This window comes from Struthio camelus, chromosome 1 (assembly GCF_040807025.1).
Source record: "Struthio camelus isolate bStrCam1 chromosome 1, bStrCam1.hap1, whole genome shotgun sequence".
Lineage (NCBI taxonomy): Eukaryota > Metazoa > Chordata > Aves > Struthioniformes > Struthionidae > Struthio > Struthio camelus.
Genome location: NC_090942.1, coordinates 10,919,809 through 10,935,195, shown reverse-complemented (window position 1 = coordinate 10,935,195; position 15,387 = coordinate 10,919,809). Strand labels below are relative to the sequence as shown.

General features: G+C 36.6%; 1 protein-coding gene across 11 annotated transcripts in view; it reads right to left on the bottom strand.

Moving 5' to 3' along the window:
• The window catches only part of PCLO (piccolo presynaptic cytomatrix protein), a 378,473-nt gene that overhangs the window by 164,078 nt on the left and 199,008 nt on the right, over positions 1 to 15,387 (bottom strand). The gene's annotated exons all lie outside the window — the stretch shown is intronic.

Here is a 15,387-nt window from a genome sequence, read left to right as displayed (position 1 = left end):
CTAGGACTTTGTTTAGCCTAACATTAAAAATTTTACTTTATATACTTGAAATTGAATTGAAGATTGTAATTCAAAAGTTTACTTTATCTCATATACTTATACACAAGCACATATATATAGAGAGAGAGAGAGAGTGTGTGTGCGTGTGTGTGAGGGGAGAATATAAGCCTACACAACTTATTTCTACATAACATTTAATATTATGTATTTTATTTATACAAATACATATATAGATACATACATAATATTGTCTATACAATGCAATAGAAATCTCTGTGCCAGACATTGAGTGCATACTGAGCATCTGTAACTTTTTCTGAAATCCAGTCAACAAAGCAGAACTTTCTGGTTCTACATACTTGGTACAACAGGTAGTCCTCAGTACCCTTCAGTCCTCCTTGCCATTTTTGCCTTACCTCTGCTGGCACACATATTTTTTTCCAGGAAAATTTTTGTTCTTTACAAAACCGATAACCTAGGTGTGATCTTTCTTGAGTCCATCATTTTCTCTTCTAAATGAAGAGAGAAATGCCAGTTCCAAAGCTACAGTTTAAAACTTTAAAAAGTTAAGCAGTATAAAAATGAGGAATCTAGTTAAGGCAAGATGTCCAGTTCCTCAGAATTCATGGTCGGACAGTGATTCATCCTCTTCTAAGAGAAGGCTCATGAGTCATTTTTTGGAGGTGTCTGTCTCTCTTCATCAACTAGGGAGGCAAGCAACGGAACTGCCTAGATGCAATCTAAATCACACCCTAAATTACTAGGGTTTTTGAAAGATTCATATTAGCTTGAAGTAGGCTCCCACAGAATGTAGGCATAAATTAAGAAGCAGGACTTGAATGATTTTGAAATTTTATCATGCATTCCCAATAGCTTCTGATGGATTTTTCTTCAATAAAGGATAAAAGACTTGACCATACACATACTCTAGAAATAATCACCTTAGCCATTATAGATCGCAGCAACCTTGACAGTGAAACACAGGAACACTAGCACAGTTTAATAAGGGAGTAAAAAGAATATTAAATACCAACTTGACTCTTCTAGCTCTGCAGGCACAACAAAAGCATAACACTTTATCTAGCACTAACTGTTACTAATTTATTTCTTCTGAAACAAACACTACTTCAGTCAGATAAGAAGTCAGCAGGATTCTAATTCTAATTAGGATAAGAAAAAAACCCTGTACTTTCCCTAGTTTATTCTAATATGTTGTCAAAAAATTGTAAAATTTTTTAAGAAGTGTTGACAACCCTCTTCTCCTTTTAGTTAACCTTAGCAAATCACAATAATCAACATGTTATTTGTCATGGATCTTTAAATAAATATTTGCTACCTTTTCAAGTGCCATTTAAGCTCATTCATCCTCTTCATCTAAATTCCATCAACTTTTGCATGTTTCAGATTTCAATAAAAGAAGTAATTTAATTTTGTTTTCAACTTCTTGTGGCCATTTCCCAAATCCATGTTGTGCCAGCAGATCAAAGAAACTAATTTTCTCTTGCTCAGTATGTAGTTATAATCAAAAACGAATTAATCATCAATAGGTCTAGTTGGCTACTAATTTATATTGTATATTCAGTCCATTACCACCACAGTTATATCCCCCTCCCAAACTGAATACCAATCACAGATGGTGGAACAATCACAGATGGTCACTGGTATTGGGGAACAGCTATTAATAACACACTCATTAGAAGGTATACTTTAAAGAATAATTATTTTGGTATACCAGATATGTTGCTCAGGAATAAATCCCAGTGTCAATTTATAAGGCATTTTACTGAAAAAAACCCATCTTTTTTCTATCCACATATAAAAAAGCTCAGACTGATAAGATACTGCAGGGAGATGTACCACTTGCTTTTGAAAAAATATTGATAGCCTCTAGTTCTCAGTTGTTATTCTCACTAGAGGACAGATGACGGACTACAGACTTAATTATTTTTACTTGATATTTATATTGAGATAGGAAAAAATAATTATGATATTTTAGTACTTCAAAAAATTGTGCTTACTTTTCTTCCTGGATATTCTCATCATCAGTTACATCAGCATGTTACTAGGGAACAGCATGGGTAGATTTAAGGGAAGCTCAACTGCAATATTTTAGCAGATGAAATTAACAGTAGCAGCTGAACTTAATTTTTATATTTTCTTTGAATTTGTTAACTACCAAGGTACAAAGATTAGGTAGAACTCATCAACACTAAATTCTATTCTTTTTATCAAAGAATTAGATGTAGAAAGGACTAACTTGGGCTGTCTAGCCCTCTCTCTGTATTTTTGGTGCTTCCTGCACGAGGACACGTTAGTCTTGACTTGCACTATTTCCTGAGTTTTAATTTTCAGAGGTCATCTGGATAAAAGCTTGTCACCCTTGTTAAATTGTGTGGTGACTTTGGAATAATTCCTTTTAGATGACCATCCTATTCCTATTGAGTCTTGATACTAGGATACTTTTTCTAATAATTTTTGTCTCTGCTAATTTGATGGCATTGCTGATGAGACCAGTCAAGCACTAGCAAACGCTCGTACATTCCATTGCTTCTTATTTGTTTTTAAAAGCTAGTTTATACTGGGGGACTGAATGACTCAGGGGATCCGTGATGACTTTCCACTGGTGAAGAGTCTGCATGATTCTTGTTATCCAGTCTTTTTGGAACGTTTTTCATCTTTTACCTACTCTTCTCACCTGAATTTGTTTGACTACAATGTGGTGCTGTTCTTGTATACTCCTTTCTCTGTATTCACCCAGCTATTCTTGGGTATTAGCTTCATTAGCTCAAAGGACTCATCTTGGGTTTGCAACTCCATATAGGAGTTGTCTTGACTACGCTGGATTTTAGTAGTAAATATATAACCTTCCTTATTCCCTACTCTTATAATGTTCCACAATTTAGGATTTTCTGTGATCTGAGGTGCCACATAAGCAAACATAAACTTGTTCCTCTGCTGTCTTTAGAAATGTCAAACTAGCATTCTTTTTTAGCACTGCACCTATAATTAATGTATAGTTCTTGACAGAAGAGGGAAGAAAAGGAAATGACGTGCACAATATGTGTGTGCACGAATCAAGTATAATTGAAACGACAGCATGCTTATTAGAGTTTGCCACCACTAGATTGTCTAGGATATATAAACAGTCATGTTAGACTACCTATATGGTAGGCATTACAACATTAAACTCCATGATGATGCCCTAGACGCTATGAAAAAGCAAAGGTAAAGTGCATCATAGCTGAAGACGCTCCTCTGCCAGAATCCTCTGCAGACTCTACAGCAGAGAGAAAAGCCTGTTCTACACTCTAGAGAAACAAAGCCTCCTCAGTGTAAGGTTTTCTTAAGCACCTGATGCTGACTTCCACTAGATTTGAAATGTCAGCAGAAAGTTGGTAGTGCCCTAAGTACCAGAAAATCAATAAAAACAATAGGTTTTTTTCTTCAAATAAGGATCATGTAGTCAATAAACTTGTTCAGCAAACTCAAGATTAGCAGCAGTTGAAAAGATGCACGCTGATGTCCCAAAACATGCTAAATAATTATTATGGGAATAGATCATTTGTATCTAGAAAAGATGTCAAACACTGGAGGGACACAAATCACTCTTCCCTTCTCAAGTGAGGTAATTTTAGACGAGGACTGATGTAGATTAACAAAGCAGTGATGGAGGGGGAAGGTGAAGCTTGCACTGTAGCTAGCTGTGTTCCAACTCCCACATCAGGGATCTTTCCTGTACAAAAAAACTCCCAAAATGCAACATCCTCTTGCCCCCAGCTTCCAACACAAATTGCAATTGTAATGGAGCAGTTCTACTTGTAACAGGTTGCTATTTGCTACTTGGTGCTACAGCATGTGCTATTTGTGGTTAGAAATATACTAAAAGGTACAGTTAGAAATTTCTGTATTTCATTATTTTAAAAATCTGATTGGCTTCAAAGAATCTACAACGATCAATTATCATTGATGAAAGATCTTTTAGTAATTTATTACTATCTTTAAAAGTACCTGTAAATGAAACCTAATTCCAAAAGACGCACACTAACACAGTGCACTAATATTAGATTACTGTATTATGAATACAGAATCTTTAATGTCATCTTCTTGTAGGATGCAGATGGTGATATAAGACAATGTTTTGTAGCTTGTCCTGTGCAAAGAAATATTTTCTTGTGACTGTTCTTGCGGACCCTTCTGGACTGAGCAATTACACTCAACAGGCTAAGGCTGATATGGGATCACTTTTATTGCATGAGGAATCACAGAGTGTGGGAACCCACCTTTATAGCCAACAGATACAGGGGGGCAGATGAATTCTTCTTTGTAAGGAAAATATATTAAAATATATATTTATAAAAGATAGTCTCATAAGCAGTGTTGAGAATGGAGTAATAAATGCTGTGGAAAACCTCTAACAATCAGTAAAACTGCATCAGCCAAACTGGACTGCCTTTCCTCATGTGCCATTGCTGGCAATGGGAGTACCTAGGACATGAGTTGGATGAGCTGAATTTGGTCTTGTATATGGAAGGGAAATACCCTGTTTCCTGAGTAACAGACCACAGGTTTTCTTTAATGCAACTCTTGCCTTTTTCTTTTCTGCAAGTATTTTGCTCTGGGGACTGAGCATTCAGGCAGAAAACTAGTTTCTAAATCACTAGGCAGCAGCACTGAGATGCCAGTCAGTCTCATTTTCTCATGGCTTTTCACTCCTTTGGAGGCTCAGTAGAGAAAAATTTCTCTCCTGTTAAAACCAATACCCAGTTTTTAGAAAGGGTCTGTTCCAAAACAATAAACATTTTTCATAGGTTTTTTTTTTTTTTTACTTGCATTCATGTCAATCAGAGAGTCACTCACTCTCCAAATGAACACGTCTGTACTTTCTTGCTCTTTTCATTTCCTCTGTGAAATTGTTTGAAATTGCCATTTTCACTTCAAATGCAAGGGGAACAGCACAGAGCACTTCCTTACAGCTGACAAGACATGAGATATCAACTTCTTTCCTCAGTTAAACACATAAAAGTCCATATGCTTCTTTTGATCTTTGGGGGAGAAAGGAGAAATTCAATGAAGATTTGATATGCAAACTACAGTCATATTACAGACCTTACACAGTGATTTTCAAAGGGCTCTAAACCTATTTTTTACCCACGTTGTGAGTAGGCATAATACTTGTTCTCAGTAATTTGCATGGAAAAGATTGTTGTACACCAACAAAACTTAATTTGAGATTTACTTGGAATAGGACTGACAACTGTCTGTGTGTCAAATTTTGCCTGTTAGAGCAATGGAGTACTTCTCTCATTTGCATCCGTTAAAATCAAGAATAGCAGTTTAAATCAGCAGAAATACATCCGTGGAAAATCAGCCTGTTTGTTAGAAGAACAAAATCCAGTGTTTTGAAACTTCAGTTCTAAATGTTATAACTTGAACAATATTCCATATGTGTGCATTTAACTCATTTTAGACAACATAAACATTATTCACAACGTTATATTTTCATTTCCTCAGTTGATATCTATAAACAATATCTATATTGTTTGCTTTTTCTGCTCTCTGAAGAAGCAGTAGTCTCTTTACCACTTCCCGCTGATATGATCCAATACTGTCCGTGAAGTTTTCTCTTCTGCAGTTTAAGCCTTACACAAAACAGCAACATTTCTGACTATCTCATACACTAACATTATCTTCAAAGCTCACCTAAAAACAACTATTTTCTCTCTTATTACTTCATTTCTTTTCCCTTCTGCTATTCTTTGGTATTTATCTTTGCAATTATATTACTTGTCTTTGTAAACCGCCCTGAGATACATGCTCGTATGAGAGATGCGCTCTCCAATTGTATTCAATGCACATGGAATTACATGTATCTGTTATGCATAATGGGGGAAAAAATCCTCTGGCAAGCTGATTCAGATAGCACAATAGACATCTGTCAAGCTAGTAGAAAGACTCAAATTGTCAGACCTGAGCACTGCTCTGCATCAAAATGTCTGTACCTAAAGGGCTAAATACATTTTTCTCACTATTCAGTCTCTGAAAAAGAAAAAAAAAGGAGGGCGAGGGAAGAAGAACACAGAATAACCTTGTCCTAAAAAGAAGACCGTGGTCAGAATTTCTGCTCTGAATGACAAATACAGATTTCATACTTTGTTACTGAGGGCTTGAAAATGTCATAGGACGTATAATACAAGTGCTATGTAGGAGATACCTAATGATGCAACACTGTCTTTATATGCTTTGTATTTAACTGATTTTTCACTGTTAAATAGCCTAAAGTATTTCATTTATGTATATCAGTATATATACTCATGTATGCTACCCTGAGACTCCACAGAAAGACAATAATATCCTCCCACTGCCACACTACTAACAGTATAATTTACAGTATCACCTCTAGTTCATACTCTAAGCGCTATAACTCAAGCGCAGGACTGAAGCCTGAATGTAAAAAAAGTTCAGAGTAAAATTTTTTGTCTGCGAGTTAAACTTTTTCCCTATTTGTAAATTATGTGTGAATTTTCAGAAGATAGTCTAATTTTTTTGTTAAAAAACAACAACAAAAACTGAGGATTCAAACAAATGGATTTATCTAGACGATACCCTTCCCATGACTCAGGAAGGTTTCTGAAGAATATTCTGCTTAGACAAGACATAAGACTATGAAATCAAGGATAAGGAATATGGAACTCTATGAACTGCACTACAGCAAGCTGGAGTAAAGGAAGATTCACTATCCGGAGAAATACCAATGGCAAAACTAGAACTGTTGTGCCATAAGTGCTTAAAAAGATCAAGAAAAAGGCTGACAGACTTACAGGGACTTCACTATTACCTAGTTATACTTCACTATAACATAGTATACTACACTATAACCTAATTCATGTTTTTTAATCAATCCTCACTTCTTTTTTTTCCCTATTGTTTCATTAAGGGCGCGAAAGAGACATTTTAAATGAGGACTACAGAACTGGAGACAACCAGAACTTGACAGCTTAACTTGTGAAAAGCTATCGAAAGCTCTGTGAAGCAAATGGACCAGTTGATGCCTGCGCTGGTTTAAGAATGCAAATGCTGTCTGCGCATGGTGCCTAATGGCTCTGGTACACGCTGTTTTCTGGGTTAAGCACTGACACAGAACTAACTGCACCTCAGTAGCAGGTTCTGATACAAAGGATAGATGATTCTGCCATTGGTAATTCAAAACAGTTCTGCTAAAAGCAATGTGACTTACTTCAGTTTTATTAAAGGGCATTATATTAAAGGATGAATTACTAAATTCAGGAGTAGCTGGTCATGAAGGTTTTTGTGGCAGCAGAATGACATCAGCCATCTTATTCATCCTGGAATGATGACGTTCTTGGAATAAATCTTTTTGCAAACAATGTAACATCCTTAACACAGTCTCGTTCACTCATAGTAAGCAGTCCTCATCATGTAATACACAAATCATTATATGTTATTCCTCAGAGTCAGAATAATGAGCATTCATTGAAACTCAGATCTCACAAAATCACAGAAGCATTAAGGTTGGAAGGGACCTCTGGAGATCATCTAGTCCAACCTCCTTGCTAAAGTGAGGTCACCTAGAGCACACTGCCCAGGACCCTATCCAGATAACTTCTGAATATCTCCAAGGATGGAGACTCTACAACCTTTGTGGGCAGCAAGTTCCAGTGCTCAGTCACCTTATGGAAAATTTTACTGGTCTATAAAAAGTCTTTCCCCCGACAATGAGAACATACATTTAAATCTCTTCCTTTGCAGTCTAACTGAGAATCCTGGCCAGAGAACGCTGGTGAGAAAAATTCAGAACAGTTTATACTTATCAGTAGTATATGTATATGCTGAACTAACACCATCTGTTTTCGACTGATATCAAACCACTTTGCAAACTTTCATTTATGACTGAGAAAAAAAACTCTTTCTGAAAGAAAGCAAGCATTAATCTCATTTTACCGGAAAACCAACCAAACAAAAAGGTATGAGAAAATCTTGTCTTTTTCTGCCTCTTCTTAGCTACTGACTTTCTCCGAAGAATAGTGGCCAATAAGACTCACATGCTGCTCCACAGTCCTTGTTTATTCACTAAAGAGAGGATCCATCTGACCAAACACAGGCGTAACGTTTAAGTCTAATCTGAGCTAGCCCCTTAGACTAGTGAACTGAAAAGAAACAGATCTTTAAAGGTGTAATTTGATGCACTCAAGAATCACACCTGTTTCTCCTACTGACTGCAGATGCAGCCTCATGTAACACAAGCATCCATGCTGTAAATGTCTCAAGACAAGTGAGGTCAATCCCACTCCTAGCAACTGCAGTAGCTTGAATCCCTGCTGTGAGCTCCTCATGCAGGAGCTCCTTTGCATCAGAGTTTCAATCGTTTTCTCCATGCAGGAATCTCGCCACCTCTGCGGTTCTTGACACCTCTCCTCGACAATCCAAGGCTCTTGGCTCAGCTTGGTTTCATTGTTTGGCACTATTTATTTCAGTCTGTCCTTCACTCATGATGCTTGCTTCCCTGGACTAGGATTAAAGGCGGCAGAGTGAGCAGAGCCCTTGACCAAACTCTCTCTAAAATGTGGTTCTAGCTGGGGAACAATGGCCATGTAACCACTGCTGTAAAGCACGGATTTGACAAACTCACCAAGTTCCATAACTGCATAATTCAGACCTTTCTATAAGCATCACGGCTAAGTCTTATCTTTGTCTTTTTGGCTCAGCCCTGACTTGAGGCATGCTGCTGTGTACCTGCAGCACAAATTATTATGTGCATCAAATTTCCTTTTCCTCTTTCCAAAAATGTCTTAAAATTCAGCAAAACACCTTCTATTTAAGAAAACAAACTACTTCTTACTCTACTTTGGTACCACAGATTCTATACTGACCAACAGCCCTTCATGGTGGTGGCAGAGTTGTCGAAATGTCTAGCACTGCACACTAGTAATTAAACAACAGTACAGCTCTACAGTCAGTCCAGAAATAACAATTTGATAAACTTGTGTTATATGAGAAGCTAGAGTCTTTTAGCTAGCCAAAGATCTTATTCCAGAAGGTGCGCGCTCCTAACATCTAACTCAAAACCACAGATTAAGTAGAAGACCGATAGGCATTGAGAAGACTAATAGATATGAGCTTTCTAAACCTGTGCTAGATGGCATGACAGGACCCTCAGTCAACCAGAGTTTTGTGGTGAAACTGCTTAGACCTTTTCTTTATAGAGGGTACACCTTTTCTTTATAGAGGGTACACAAAAAATGCTACAAAGGGCCTTTAAACTCAGAGGCAAGATTTTATCTGAACAGATACAGGTAACGTTTTAAAACAGAATTAGGCAAGGCTGAATGGAAACAAACGGGGGCTTATAAAACTCTCCTTGCCCACTGAGTCCTTGCTTTCAGGCTTGACTCCATTCCAACAACCCAAAAGCTTTCTGGTCTGCAGCAAATTCTTCATGATCCCTTTTGCCTCACCAAGACAAGTCACTTTCTCCATCAGCTCAAGTTATAAGCCTTTTTCTTTCTCTTCTCAGTCTCTCAGTGTCTCCCTGAATTTCTGCCCTGTGATGTTTTTTCCCCCCATCTCTCCACGGGCAGGAAAAATCTCTCTCTCTCTCTCTCCGGAAGCTTCCCGCCAACCTAATCCTCTCCCTCTTTAAAGGAAAGTAACAGAACCTGACACTATGCAGAACAGATTGTCACAGATGGCTGAACTTACGAAGTGTGGAAACTATTCAAAGGATGTATGGATTTTCCATTATGTTTTTTTTTATGTAGAGAAAGTTTACCAGCCAGACCGTGTACAGCCCTATATTCCTATTCTTATTCCGGCATAAGAATAGCTTTTCCAATTTGATGTCAACCCATTTCCAAGTAACACAAGCTAAACAAAACCAAAATAGCTCTTCCTCTTTTCCCTCCAAAACTCCAAAAAGCCTTCCTTTCAAAGAAGACACAAATTCTTGAACAAATGTGTACACAAATTTGCTGTATTGATACAAAGGAAAACATCTTTTCTGGAACAAAAAAAGCTTTCACTATGTTATCTGTTTAAATATCTGTTTAAAAGAAAACAAAAATCAACTTTTAAAAAATATGAAACCATTTTCTTTTAATTTACAATTTTTTCAGTTTTTCTTATAAAAGAATTCTACAGTTCGATGATATGACACTGCGTTTAAACCATGGAGCTGGAAAGACAAGTGGCAAAAATCTCATCATTTCATAATATTTAAAACCAGACTGGACATAACATCAATACCAGCTCTTCACCAAAGGAACCCAGTGAAGACACTCAACTCTTTATTAGTGCAACTGTGAATGAAACTGAGAGAAAGTCCCGATTTTAAGAGCAGCCTCCATCTCTTTTTTTAAGATAAACGGACTTAAATAAATGATTTTATATCTGATTGTTAAAGTAATTTTTAAATATGTCTATCATTTATATGATTCACACTGAAATCAAGACTAATTTTCATAAAAGTAAGTGTTCCACTCCTGGAAAAATTCAATCAGATTGCAGTCTTGCAGTCAATGCGATATTTAATCAAACTGTATAGGGTTAGAGAAGAAGATAGCAGTAACCTCTAATTTATTCTCTTTCCACTATTTTAATATCAATTATACTATTTTAGAACCATGACCTTCCTCTTTCCATTTCTGCTTACTGTGACAAGCAGGACAGGAAGAGAGAAATTTGGCAAGCTTCCTTTTAAACAGTAATGACATTAAAAAAAAAGAAAATGCAGCAGAAAGACAGATACTAATGTGAAACATTCCATTTACAGTTTCTAAATCTAAAATTCTACCAAAGAAAATGAGAATCAGCACTTAAAAAAACAATCAGGATTTGTCAGGATACCATATAAAAATGAAAATTCCAAGGTTGACTTTGAATCTTGCATATAATTTCACTGCAGATACAAAATGAAAACAAGTTCTTTTTTTTTCCTAGCTTCACAGCTTCCATTATTCTCGTTTTGCATTGTTCTCTTTGTCTACCACTGCCACAATTCGAAATAGGAATTCAAATTCAAATTCAAAATTGGATTGATTTGTTTAAGTTTGCTTTTATAAAATAACACCTTACATACACTGTGATGTTGTGGAGAGCTCAACATGGTAGTGGAATATTAGTTAATTTATATCTGTATATTTCTGGAAATCTAAATAAAAGTAGTTCTACTTGACCATGTGCACATGGACTATACCATTTGCCCTAAACACACACTGCACAGTAAGTTTTACTATAGCAACACATGAAATTTACAGTAAAACATGTTCTTGGCATTCTTTACTCTGGTCACATAAGGTCATGCTTCCTGGAAAAAGATTACAGAATGTCACTTTTTATATAGATGGCCCTTTTCATTTCTGAAAGTATTTGCTTGAGATTTTAGCAATGTTTGTTCATAATTACACACGTGGGTTGGCTCCTTTTCTGTGTTGTTTTCATGTGCTGTTTTTACTGCTACAAAATGTCTGGTGACATGAGTGAGTCTGAAGGTGTTCTTACTTATATAGAGTAAATCAAGAGTTTAAAAAGAAAAGAAAACAAATCAAACACTGAATAATCACTAAAAAGCACATTCTAGCTCAGTGGAAGAGTAAAGGTTGAAGGATTAGCCCAAACTGTCCAAACTAAAGGTAGCCACTGAATATACTAGTGTCATTTTAACTTCCTATAATACCATACTTTGCATCAATGCTGTTCAGTGCAGCTTGGGTCCAGATATACTCATGGAAGTTCAAATGATTGGTTCGAAATCTCAAATGGTTCTATCCTCAGCTCGCCCTACAGGAGTCTGGGGCACAGTGAATCAATACATGTTCTGACAAGACGTACACAAGAAGTGGCAGTACTTATGGACTGAAAGCAGAATTATTGGGTGCAAATGTCATTTTTCAAAGATGTGCTCCCTACAGAGGCAGCGGCGACTCTAATGGCTTTTAGCTAGTGGGAATCTCAAAAGAAAATGTTGTACTAAACGTGCGTGTGGGTGTATGCGTGTGTACACATACCTGCATGTGTGTAATGCAACAGCGGTTTAAAAAACAGTATTGTACAAAATAAGAAGAGTAAAGGCTATTCTTTATCAAGATAATATTAACAAGAAGACAATATTTGTTAGTTAATATTTAGATGGAAAATAGAAAAAAAATGGCTGAGCACAAAAAGAGTTCTTCTAAACCTTCAGTTTGCTCTGCTGCCACTGCATGTCACTACGAAGACCAATCTTAGCGAGGTTTATAAAATTTTGATAGAGATGTACCACACTATCCCCAGGGTAGGAACCACCCTCGAAAAGAGGACTTGGTTTCTGGCAAGACAGACAAGAATCACAGAATTTAAGCTACTGGTTTCTGAAAGTCATCATGCAGTAATAGGCCATAATGGTAAAAGTTTAGCAGTACTATACAGGCGACGGAAAAACTAAATAGCTGGGTGTTACCCATTGTTTGATGTGGACAAATAGTGGTGTTCATTAGTTCTGCTATATAAAAACTACAGGTGTAAAATTTTTGCTTCAACTTTTCTCACTTCAAGATAAATCCTTTTTTGTGGAAGTCCTAGGACTATTAGCTTTTAAGAGCAACTAGGTCTAAATGATAAACTTAGTAATATTATTTTTAGTTCATATTTTGCAAAGTATGAATATATTTAGTATTAACTAAGGCAACCACAACAACATCGCTTAGCAAAAATATTTTGACCCTAGGCCAGGATTAATGCTTAAAGGGGTGCAGGCTTACTAACCATTAATTTATTTCCCTCTGAGCTGAGATTGACAAAAGGTTTTTGTATAGTGTCAGTCATGCACTGATTTTAGAGCTTTGGACAGACCAGGATAGAAATCACCAACTCATCTCCCATAATGAAGATTATTGCTAACACTATTTCATTTCTAAATCAGCTCGGCAGGAACCTGACATGGTTTTCACAGTATTTTCAGACGACAGTATTTATGTACACATATCTTTGATAAGTCCTTAAACAAGATTAAAGAACCTTGCCTATAGGAAATACTTATAGAATCAGCTCTCTCAGTATTTCAACAAGAAACATGAAATCTCAGACCTCTCTTAATGTCCAGTAATCATTCTAGTACATCACTGTACACATAACAGGAGCCAGGATGGCTGAACAGTGATGAAGATTATCTCAGTCGATGAATCACTGATGCCATTTACTTCACAATGCATTCTCTGTCAGCTCTGTGTATCAGTGTGTAATTCCTTATCGTGTTCTTTGAACATCAGTTTACACATAAATGCTAAGCCCTGAAGTCATAATGAAATATTTTTATATGTTCTTCCCTCTTGCTGGAAAACACTAAATGACTCTGTATCTGACTGTAACCTAAAACTGTAATCTGATTTGCTTTTCTACCACAGATCCAATTCCTTCTAGTAGTCTTTTACAAATTATATATTCATAAAATATAACAACTATGATACTATAATATAATAATAGTTTCAGAAACATAAAATAATTAAAAATTAGAAAGTGGACATCCATTTTATTTTAGTTATTTTTTAGCTATTTTCAAAACAATTAAAACTCAGGACCAAGTCATAAGGATCCCACTTGCACAAGCGTCTCCAGCAAAAAGCAAACCTTGAGCTCTTTGTAAGACTTAAAAAGAAGACTGCAGAGAAGAGAAAAGGTGATGCCACAACGTTCTTACATGCTCACAGATCGAGGCCAGGCATAAGATTAGGCTGCTCCATTCAAGAGAAATTTCCTCAACAACTATGCTCATGAAGCAGCACAACAACTCAGTTCTCCTACGCAGCAATTCTAAAAGAATACGGAAAAACCATCGCATCACTTTACATATGAGTCATATATATGTGGAATACGATCTATGTCTTGCCAAAAATCTTGTGCCAAAAATCTTGTACCAAAAATCTTGTGTTTATATGTAAAGAGGTTTTTTTTTTTGTTTAATTCTCCTGCTTACCCCAGGAAGGGTAAGCACCTTGTGATCCAAGTGATTTGAAACGCACCTGGTTATTTGGAAGCCACTCTGCTGCCCACTTCACAATCACTTAGTATGAGAAAATCTCTACTGCAAAGAGCTTTAAAAAAGAAGACAAACAAAGCGTACATCTGTACAAGCAGACTCTCGCACACTCTTTCACCTGTATTCCAAGCTATGAAACTCCACTTCTGGTTTGCAAGCTGGAGATATTTCTTCCAGTAAGTTCTGCTGACAATAATTCTCCAGAAACAGTTATACGGCTTCAGGATAAAGCTGGTTCTAACTTAGCAATGACACGCAACGTTTGCAAATCACATCCAATTGCTTTCAGTTAAAGGTCATTTCTGGCTATCGAGTGCTTACAACCTGTAGCTGTATGTTCTAGCTGCTACATCATAACGAATAATAATTTTAAAAATGACAAGCAAGATACTTTATCAGTAGTGGCAATAACAAATTCAGTTATGCAAATCAAAGAAAGGACTAACCTATGAAAGGGAGATGCTGAAGAATTGCCAACTTGCATAATATGTATTAACTGAATTATTGAAAAAGGGTTAATCCATGTGAAAACAAGTCCCCTTCATTTGCTTCCAAGGTCAAAAAGACACACGACATTTTTCAATGTAAGCGTTGGCCACACAGCTTTAACGCATGTGATGGCCTTTTTCATCGCCTCTGGTTCTACAAGATAAAAGTATCTTAGAAGAGAATATGGACGGTGCAATGATAGTAATCTCTTACTGACATAATATATTTAGATAAATCAGTTCCTGACTTCTTGCACTGTCTGCTTTCTCTAGGTGTTTTATTGCTCTTCTTCCTGTCATTGATACTTGTCATGTGTCCAACTGTGAAAATCTGTTCCCTACTCTGATAGTGCATGTTTAATTATTCAGATGATGCGGGCTTTTCACTTCGTTGGGAGACAGGGGAAAGGAAATGAGTGAATAAATATGAAGCAGCACATCCAGAAGTAGGACAAGTACCACTTTATTGAGATCTGAGCAATAGGAAAAGAGAGGCTCTCAAAGAAATGTGCCTTTGCAGCATGGGAGCCCAAGAGGTCCTCAAACTACACGGGGTCAGGGAATAAAAATTAAAATCTCTTTGAGTAAGGTCAGCACATGGGATAAGAAGGAATTTCCTTGCAACAGCTAGGAGCAATAACAGTGTTGCAGTGTGGAGAATAAATGAGGAGAGAGGTCAGGTTCAAATTAGGACCCTTATACTAAAGACAGAAATCAATATACCAGCCACGTAGCACTGGGAGCTAACATGACAAATACAACAGCACGTATCTTTATAACAGTGTTTGTCTGATACCTAGGACTTTATCCTGGTTAGACCGTTGCAGATTGAAAGAACAAGAAATAACGTTAATGACAGGAGTAACAGTAACT